At 42.7% G+C, this 10,346-nt stretch overlaps 1 pseudogene; it reads left to right on the top strand.

Moving 5' to 3' along the window:
- Positions 1-9,165: 9,165 nt before the first annotated feature.
- LOC112117386 lies at positions 9,166-10,137 on the top strand (annotated as a pseudogene).
- Positions 10,138-10,346: the final 209 nt, after the last annotated feature.

The raw sequence follows: 10,346 nt of genomic DNA, 5'->3' as shown, positions 1-10,346 counted from the left end.
CAATCCCCTCTATTCGGCATTGGTGAGGCCTCATCTGGAGTACTGTGTTCAGTTTTGGGCCCCACCCTAAAAGAAGGGTGTGGAAAAATGTAAAAGAGTCCAGTGGAGGGTAACAAAAATTATTAGGCAGATAGAGCACATGACTTATGAGGAGAGGCTGAGGGAACTGGGATTATTTAGTCTGCAGAAGAGAAGAATGAGGGGGGATTTTATAGCTCCTTTCAACTATTTGAAAGGGGGTTCCAAAGAGGATGGATCTAGACTGTTCTCAGTGGTACCAGATGATAGAACGAGGAGTAATGCTCTCAAGTTGTAGAGGGGGAGGTTTAGGTTGGATATTAGGAAAAACTTTTTCACTAGGAAGGTGGTGAAGCACTGGAATGAGTTACCTAGGGAGGTGGTGGAATCTCCTTCCTTAGAGGTTTTTTAGGTCAGTCTTGACAAAGCCCTGGTTGGGATGATTTAGTTGGGGTTGGTCCTGCTTTGAGCAGGGGGTTGGACTAGGTGACCTCCAGAGGTCCCTTCCAACCCTGATATTCTATGATTCTACGTGAGTAGCCCATACTCATCTTTGTGTGCCTGCTGAACTATGACTGTCAGAATCTGAACTTCCTGTATCCAAGTGTTGCCTACCTGTGGGCATATCACTCATTATGGAGGAAAATTAGGACATTGAGCCATATCCTTAGATATTAACTGCACACTCAGATCCACACTCATGTCTGAGGAAGCTAAGCATCCTCCTTGAATTTGGATTATTCTCCTTTGAGAGTGGATGAATTTGCAAATAAATATTTTAACGAGTTCATGAGAATAAAATAATTAAAATGACATCCTGAAGAAATTTAGCATTTGTCATCTCCAGCTTTGTCCTGAGTGATCTTAAAATTGGAATAAAATATACTCTTCCCAATTTCCTTAATGTTATAACTCATTTACAATATTTGTGTTGGTTACATTTGAAGACATTAGGTGGCAATGAAGAATTTCATGAAATCACCAGATTAGGAATACATTTTACTCATGGCCAGGTCAGTAGCTCAGGTCACTTTGTACTGGGACCCTGGTGACATCAGGGGTAAATCAACCAATCCCCACTCTTCATCTCCTGCTAATTTTACTGTTTCAGTTCAATGACCTGAAATGGCTGAAGAGGGGAAGGTAAATAGACAAATGGGCTAAGAGTTCTCATTGAAATCTTAACCCCCCCCCCAATAGTGTTATTCAATGTTCCATGGCTATAACATCTGCATTCTACCTATTCCTATGCTTCTTCAGAGTGCTGGTGGGACTCTGCTGCACTGGCCCAGGACCAGTGCAGGGAAGTGTTTCTGACTCAGGAGGATGTTGTTCCCTCCTCTCTGCTCCTCCCTTACTCCCTGGCAGCAGAAATTTGCTCCTTGACAGGTCATTGGGGATGGAATCTAAAATTGTAATGCCAAAATAGTCTGTCTTTTCAGTTTGGTGTCATCTGCAAATTGTATAACAATTAGCATATAAGATACACATGTATGGGCCGAGGTAGATGCTTTCTCTCTCTCTCTCTCCCTCTCTCTAAGATATTAAATCCAGAATGACCTGTAACAAAACCTCAGGCCTCTAAACTGACTTAAAGGAATAGTATCTGTACATGTAAATTAGTGTCAGGCAGCTATATATGCTTGGTCCAGACTCTAGAGTGAGACAGGATTTTATGCACAACAATGGGGTATATTTACACTATGGCACCACATTCACAAAGCTGTCTGATGTCTTACTGGTCCACCAAAGAGGAGAGATGGGAGCCAGCATGGCTGCAGCATGCACGGACATTCCATTTGCCCTCAGCCATGGGACAAGTTTCTAGAGCTGTGGGATGTCAAACCTGTGCTATACATCTTTTCACGTTAAGTTTCAGGGAGAATGGATTAGGGCATAGTGTCAAAATTCAATCGTCTGTGAGTCCTCGGGCCTCATTGTGACTCATGTAAGTTGCTCAAATAACTTTCCTGGAAGTTTGCCTCAGTAAGAATTCAGTGAGTCCCTCAATGTGTGGCATTGGCTTTTCCAAGGATTTGGAGGTTGCCGTATGTGGCGGTCATGAAGAGCATGTATTGGAGATGCTCTTTCCAGGCTGTGGTAGAATGAAGGAAGAGTGATGGGTGGATGGCAAAGAGGAGCAATCCCTATTATCGAATGTGATAGATGGGAAAGTTCAGGGTGTGCTGGAGAAACACAACAGCTCCACCCAGATCCCACCCACGGTCTTGTTCTTCCTCGTGGCACAAAATGGTTTAAACTATTCATTCATTATAGTAGGAGCATTGCACCCCAGGAAGGACTTGAGATCTCACCCACAACCCTGTTCTTCCTGATGGCCACAGTGCACAATGCACTTTGAACTATTCAAGCATCGTGGTAAGAGGATCAAACCCCAAGAAGATCTCGGAGATGAAGAGGAAGTGAAGATACTCAGCATTCAGGAGGAGGAAGAGAGAGAGGAAACATTTGCCTTCTCTTATGCATGCAGAAAGGGTAAGGGAGAGCCTGAAATGTTGAAGGAAAAAAAGAATAGGAAAGCAGTAATGAAGGTCTAACTTCATCAGAGACATGGGAGATACAGGAGGAATGAATGTGCTTCCAAGGGGGAAATGAGGCTGATGGAGGGTCACCTATTACCAGGGTACCCCAGGCTGGCTGCCCTTTTACAACATCTGCATTCTACATAAGAACAGCATACTGGATGAGACCAAAGGTCCATCTAGCCCAGTATCCTGTCTCTGACAGTAGCCAATGCCAGGTGCCCCATCAGGAATGAACAGAATAGGAAATCATCAAGTGATCCACCCCTTGTCACCAAGTCCCAGCTTCTGGCAAAGAGAGGTTAGGGACACTTCAGAGCGTGGTTTTGCATCCCTGTCAACCTGGCTAATAGCCATTGATGGACCTATCCTCCATTAATATATCTAGCTCTTTTTTAAACCCTGTTATAGTCTTGGCCTTCACAAAATCCTCTGAAAGAGAGTTCCACAGCTATTCCTGATTTATACTGGGGTAAGTGGGAGAGGAATTGTTTTCCTATCAACTCCTTAAAATGCTTAAATCTTCATTCATTTTCCATGTTAACTCAGTCATTGTAATGCACTTTTAAGTGTGCACATTTCTCTATTTATATTTTATTGATGTTCCCCATGAAACAAAAGTATAGGCAAAATAGAAAGAAGAAGAAAAGAAGAAAAGAAAGGTAAAGGATCTGGATGGGAGGGAAGCAGAGGGGGGAAGGCAGGCAGGGAGGGGAATGGAGAGTGACATCTCAGTTTCCATCCATTAGTGATTAATCAAAGCCTTTATTAAGTTAGGGCTAATTGTTCAAAATTCGTGTGAGATCCTTCTTCTTCTAAATGTTACCTGCTCTTTAGCTGCCCTATCACCCAGGTTGCTCTGGCAGGGTTCTATCCCTGGAAGGGATAGATATTTATTTTCCATGTTAACTCAGTCATAGTAATGTACTTCTAAGTGAGCACATTTCTTTATATTTCTTGATTTGTTTATAATGTATTGACTTCCCCCACAAAACAAAACTAGAATAGAAAGAAGACAAAAAAGAACAGAAAGTTAAAGGATTTGGATGGGAGGCAAAAAGAGGGAGGGAGGTGGGTACGGAGGGAAAAGGAGAGCGATATTTCAGTTTTCATCTATTAGTGATTAATCAAAGGCTTTTAAAAGTTAGAGCTATTTCTTCCAAATTTGTCTGAGGACCTTCTTCTTCCAAATGTTACCTGCTTTTATCTGCCTTGTTAGCCAGGTCACTGTGGCAAGCTTCTATCCCTGAAGACAATTGGCTAAGTCCTTCGCTAGAAGCTGAAAGCCTGTGCTGTCACACAAGGGTAATTTGGAAACTCGTATATTAAAGAACCCCAAAATGGATGAGAACTTAAAAATTGGCCAACAACAGACCATGAATCCCACTGATAATGGAACCTGCAGATATGCTAAAGAGAAAGAGTTCTGAACCATTCTTGTACCTCTTTGCATCATGTGATACAGACTCAATAGACAGTCTGGTGTTCAGAGTGATGTTTGGGGTTATTGTGTGTACTTCTGAAGCTGCGTATTTGTTTGTGTTGATTTATTTGTAGAATGTGTTGTCCTGGAACATTTGTGTTGCTTTTTGTGTGTGGTAAATAAGGGATTTGTGTTTCGGTAGTGGGCTATGTGTGATTACGTTTATCTATATTCTGGTTGAGTTGCAGTGCGAGCAGTTGTGATGATTTGTGTGCAGGTTCTGTTATGCCTGCAGATTTGGGTTGATCTGTGTGGGTATGTGCTACAGTGAGAGGCTGTGTGTGTTTCGGGTTATTGTGTGAGAAAGTTGTTTTATTGTGAGGATGGTTGTGCAGATTTGTAAGCCTTCTTGATGTCATCCGTTATAAGTTCACGTCCCCTTCTAAGTAGTTGACCTGCTCTTTCATTTCTTTTTTTATTGCTGCTAATGTACTTATAATTCCTCTTCTTATTGCCTTTTATGTCCTTGCTAGGTGCAAGTCATTTTGCACCTTAGCCTTTCAAATTGTGCCCCTACATCCTTCTTGTATACTTTTCCAGTCATCCTTATATATTTGTCCATGTGTCCACCTTTTGTACAGCTCCATTTTGATTTTCAGTCTTAATATGCTTCAGAATGAAACACAGTCATAATGCTGGAATCTTCTTTGTATGGCTTATCACCAAGTCAATCACAGAGAAAGGTTAGAATTTCAACGTATTTGCCCCATTTTTTCCATTGGAAATTTCTCTCTATGGCAATTCAGAGAATATGTCCCATTGAAATGACTTTCAGCCTTTCTCAATCCTCAGCTTCTGCATTCTGCATTCGGTCAAAATTCTAAGATGGGCTAATTATCTTCTGCATGGCCCCAGGTTCTGCATTTCATGTTCCCACTGTATGTGAGTCATGCTCCTGCACCCACTGGAAAATTACTAGATTCTCCTGATTAGGGCATACACACCTCTATAACTGTGTGCATGGGGTTGTGTGCCTCTGTGTGTGTGTGTAACTATTCCAAAGTCTTTGTCTGAATTCTGAAATATTGGTTTCTAGCTGTAGGCTTGATTTTTTAAGGCACTGGGTTCATGAATGGGAGATGAGCACTAACTGGAGTGAGTACTCTGTACTTAGAACTTTTTAGGAATGTGTATTTTTGCAATATCAGCCCTGTTTTTGCCAGATTTTGTAAGCAGGTCCTGCCTTATACCAGGTCTCTCATGCAGGTGCTTATGTCTCAGGCTCTCTTCCTACTACATACTTCTACTCTTTGTTTCCTGTCTTTTACCCAGTTAGTGATTCACAAGAGGAACTTCTCTCTTATCCCATGACAGCTTACTTTGCTTAAGAGCCTTTGATGAGGGAACTTGTCAAAGGCTTTCTGAAAGTCTAAGTACACTATATCCAATGGATCATTCTTGTTCACATGCTTGATGACCTCCTCAAAGAATTCTTATAGATTGGTGAGTCATGATTTCCCTTTAAAAAAGCCATGTTGACTCTTCCCCAACAAATCATGTTCATATATGTGTCTGACAATTCTGTTCTTTACCATAATTTCAAACAATTTGCCTGGTACTGAAGTTTGGCTTACCAGCCTGTAAATGCCAGGATCTCTTCTGGAGCCTTTTTACAAAAAATAGGCGTCACATTAGCTATCCTCCAGGCATCTGGTGCAGAAGCTGATTTAAATGATACCACACTTAATAATTCTGCAATTTCACATTGGCGTTCCTTCTGACCTCTTGGGTGAATACCATTTGGTTATGGTGACTTATTACTGTTTAATTTATCAATATCTTCCAAAACCTCCTCAAATGACAACTCAATCTGGGACAATTCCTCAGATTTGTAACCTAAAAAGAGTGGCTCAGGTGTGGGAATCTCCCTCATCCTCTACCATGAAGACTGAAGAAAGGAATTAATTTAGTTTATCCAAATGGCCTTATCTTCCTTGAGCGCAGGTAGTCCAGTATCCTATCTTCTGACAGTGGCCAATGCCAGGTGCCCCAGAGGGAATTAACAGAACAGGTAATCATCAAGTTATCCATCCCCTGTCGCCCATTCCCAGCTTCTGGCAAACAGAGGCTAGGGACACCATCCCTGCTCATCTAATAGCCATCGATGGACCTATCCTCCATGAACTTATCTAGCTCTTTTTTGAACCCTGTAATAGTCTTGCCCTTTACAGCATCTCTCTGTTCCACTTTGGTGTTGTCCTTCCCCAAGACTTTCATCCTCCTCAACAGCACAGAGGCTGTCAGACTGGGAGTGGAACCACTCTACTGTGCCCAGGAAAGTCTTATCTATGTACCTATCTATCTCTCTTAGCTCCTGCAGTTCAGACACTCTGGTCTCCAGAACCAGTACTCGGTCTCTGAGGGTTGCAAGCTCCTTGCACCGAATCCACATCTACCCCATTTGCCCACAAGGCAGCTAATGATATATACCACATTCAGTGCAATGAACTGGATAGCTTCTACTCTGCTGATGGACTTCTGCCTGCATTACTTTTATTTTTGCAGCTTTTGTGTTGTGTATTGTTTCTCTATGTTTTTTTGGGTTGAAGGGGTGAGGGAGGGTATATTGCCCTAAGTTTAGAGAATGCTAATTAGGTGTACATAGCTCTCCCACTCTCTCTCTAAACTACCTTGCAAACCTCCCCTTTTTACTGCTCCTGGTCGCTAGCTCCTCTGATCACTTAGGAGCTGGCTTTTTAAACCCCTGTTCTCCCTTAGTAGTTTCACTCTCTGGTTAAGGGTTAATGGAAGTTAAAGGGTCTAGGGATCAAAGCCTCATTCGGAAGCCTCCAGATGTGTCTATAAAGCCCCTAGGTTCAGCACACAGACCTTCCCCCGCCCCCCTCAAAAAAAACCAGACCACATTATAATGTCAGTCAAGTAGCAAGCACGGAACAAACAAAGAAACTAACAGACAACAAACTCACCTTTTGGATTAATGAATGCCCCTATTGGTTTCTTTGTTGGGCCAATTCCAAATATTGATCAAAGGGAAAACCTAGCTTCAAACAGAACATCCTGGATCAATCACTTTCTGAAAACAGACACCAGATTTTTATGCTTGGCTCGAGCTTCTAAATCCCATGTGTTGCTGACGCACTTCGATATGGGCAAGATCTGGCCAATGTTCCTAGACATGGATCTCTCAAAACTCCCACTGTTTCACCAGGCATGAGACATTCAGTGTTGATGGCCCTTGATAGTATTGTCACTGCTACCGAGGCATGACTTCCCCATGACCCACTCCATGTTTCCTTCTACAAAAGAGTTGATCCCATCCAGGATGATGGTTCCAATTCAAAATGACATTGACAAAACAAAATGGAATGATAAAACAGACAAAGACATGTTCCCCAAAATGTCACAGCCACCTTAGCCAAGGAAGCATTGGCAGACCTCCTTAATCTAACTATGCATCCTAGATTATTCCACATGGTATCTCAACACCAGATGTTCAAAGGGACTGAGGGTTCAATCTGCAGGTGTAGGTGCATGGATAATTTTCAGTCTGGCAGTTTGGAAAATATTACCCATACATTTTAGGCATCGAATAGCTCTCAAAAAGAAGGTTGCAAATCCTTGCCAATAAAGAAACCTAGTCTCTGATTCCCATTAGGAGAGATTTGGGAGAGACATCTCTGTCATATAGGGTCGGGGGAAAGGAAGTGTCTAAAAAACTGAGGCCATTTCTGTGAGATTGAAGTGGAAATATGACATTGAGGCATGTTTAGTTTCTCTTCATAGAGTGTATTGAAAGTTATGCTCGGTCTCACAGCAGTTTGCTAATAATGAGAAGTTATATAGCAAACTCACGGACGTAACTAGTAAAACTTTCGACAGTGTCTTCAGTATCATATATCCATTTTAGACATGAGCATGTGAACACACGTAAACAGCTCTTCTTTCCTAAATTTCAGGTCACATTACGAAAAGAGTAAGTGGTATCATCAACAACTATTACATAATGGAGGGAAGAGAGGCACAGTGAGGGGAAGTGATAAACCCAAGGTCAGGGAGTGGTGGAGCCAATAATAAAACCCAGGTCTCCGGAGTCAAATTATTTTGTCCAATCCACTGGAATATGATGGACTCTGCAGTCTAAATATGGGTAAATGAAGTATCAGCTGTGACAAAGTTCCTCCTATACCTTGGTGGGTCCTGCACTTATTGGCGGATTTGCTCACCTCGGAGATATTCCCCTCTGGTGGAACCCACAGTCTGGGTCAACTCCTCCTGTGTCTGATCAGGAGTTGGGAGGTTTGGGGGGAACCCAGGCCCGCCCTCTATTCCGGGTTCCAGCCCAGGGCCCTGTGGATTGCAGCAGTCTATAGTGCCTCCTGTAACAGCTGCATGACAGCTACAACTCCCTGGGCTACTTCCCCATGGCCTCCTCCAAACACCTTCTTTATCCTCACCACAGGACCTTCCTCCTGGTGTCTGATAATGCTTGTATTCCTCAGTCCTCCAGCAGCACACCCTCTCAGCTCCTTGCGCCTCTTGCTCCCAGCTCCTCACACGCATGCCTCACTGACTAACTGGGAGGCTTTTAACTAGTTCCAACCAGCCCTTGATTGGCTTCAGGTGTCCCAATCAATGTAGCTATCTCCATTGCCTTCTAGAAGGATCTTAATTGGCCCCAGGTGTCTTGATTAACCTAGAGCAACTGCCATTTGGTTACCATGGTACCAAGGATTTGTTTAACCTGGGGCTAACATACCTGATCCTCACTACTTTACTGTAGCCATCTGGCCTTGCCCCATCACACAGCCTAGCAATAGGATTTTTTCTGAGGTTTCCATATGAAGCCAATGGAGTGACATTTAGTTCCCCTTAATTTACAATGATAACCTCAAACATTGTGGCTGTAGTAATACAAAAACATGTTCAGGAAACTGAAGGTGAGATGTGTTCAACCATAGAGATACCAGGCAGTAGTTACATTTCCAATGTCAATTAACTTTGGCCTTTTTTTGAAATTTGTACCCCAACTGCCTCTACCCTATGAAGTCTTCACTCAACTGTTGGGATGGTTACCATCAGGGAAAGGCCAAAGTAAAAAATATGACTGTTTTGTAATGGAAGTTAGATTCTCAATTGCATAATTTCTTTTATTTCCCCTAGATGAAGCTAACAACAAACATACATGGGGGAAATCAAACGACCATCACCGAATTCATCCTCCTGGGATTTGGGGATCTTCCTCAACTTGATATTCTTCTCTTCCTGCTGTTCCTAGTGATTTATATTGTGACCGTGGCCGGGAACATCCTCATCATTGCACTAGTTGTGACTGATCAGCACCTTCACACCCCCATGTACTTCTTCCTAGGGAACTTGTCCTGCTTGGAGACTAGCTTCACCTCCACCATCCTGCCCAGGGTGCTGGCCAGTCTCCTGACTGGGGACAAGTCTATTTCTGTTATGGGCTGCATCACTTAATTTTATTTCTTTGGTTCTCTGGCAGGGACTGAGTGTTTGCTTTTATCTGTGATGTCCTATGATCGGTATTTAGCGATATGCAAACCTCTGCATTACGCAGCACTTACGAAAGACAGGTTGTGCCTCCAGCTAGTGGTAGGGTTGTGGATAGGTGGATTTTTGTCTCTTACCATCTTTGTATTTATGATGTCACAATTAACATTTTGTGGCCTCAATGAAATTGACCATTTCTTTTGTGATTTTCGTCCAATAATAAAACTCTCCTGCACTGACAACCGCATGGTGGAATTTGCCAGTTTCATATCTACCTCCATATTCACCCTGTCTCCATTTCTATTGACGGTGGCATCCTATGTTTGTATCATCTCCAACATCCTGAGAATCCCGTCCACCACCGGGAGGCAAAAGGCCTTTTCCACTTGCTCCTCTCACCTCATCGTGGTGACAATTTTCTATGGGACTCTCATCATGGTGTATTTGGTCTCAGGATCTGATACATTGAGGGACCTAAACAAAGTGTTCTCTTTCTTCTATGGAGTCCTGACCCCATTGCTCAACCCCCTCATATACAGCCTGAGAAACAAGGAGGTAAAGGAAGCCTTGAGAAAAGATCTCCTTAGATCTTTTGTCTTTTACAAGAATTCAAAATTTTAAGCTAATATATATATATATATATGAGATAATCATGGGAATATGATCTTGCATATTCTGATTCATGTGAGTAGCCTATATTCATTTTTGCATGCCTGCTGAACTCATGACTGTCATAATCAGAACTTCCTGTATCCAAGTGTTGAGTCGGTGTGTTGCCTACCTGTGGGCATCTCACTCATTTTGGAGGAAAATTAGGACACCAAGCCATA

The sequence above is a fragment of the Terrapene carolina genome, unplaced genomic scaffold, assembly GCF_002925995.2.
Source record: "Terrapene carolina triunguis isolate 2854851 unplaced genomic scaffold, T_m_triunguis-2.0 Scaffold233, whole genome shotgun sequence".
NCBI classification, from domain to species: domain Eukaryota; kingdom Metazoa; phylum Chordata; order Testudines; family Emydidae; genus Terrapene; species Terrapene triunguis.
The sequence above is the reverse complement of the archived record's forward strand: the minus strand, read 5'-3'. Positions and strand labels throughout refer to the sequence as shown.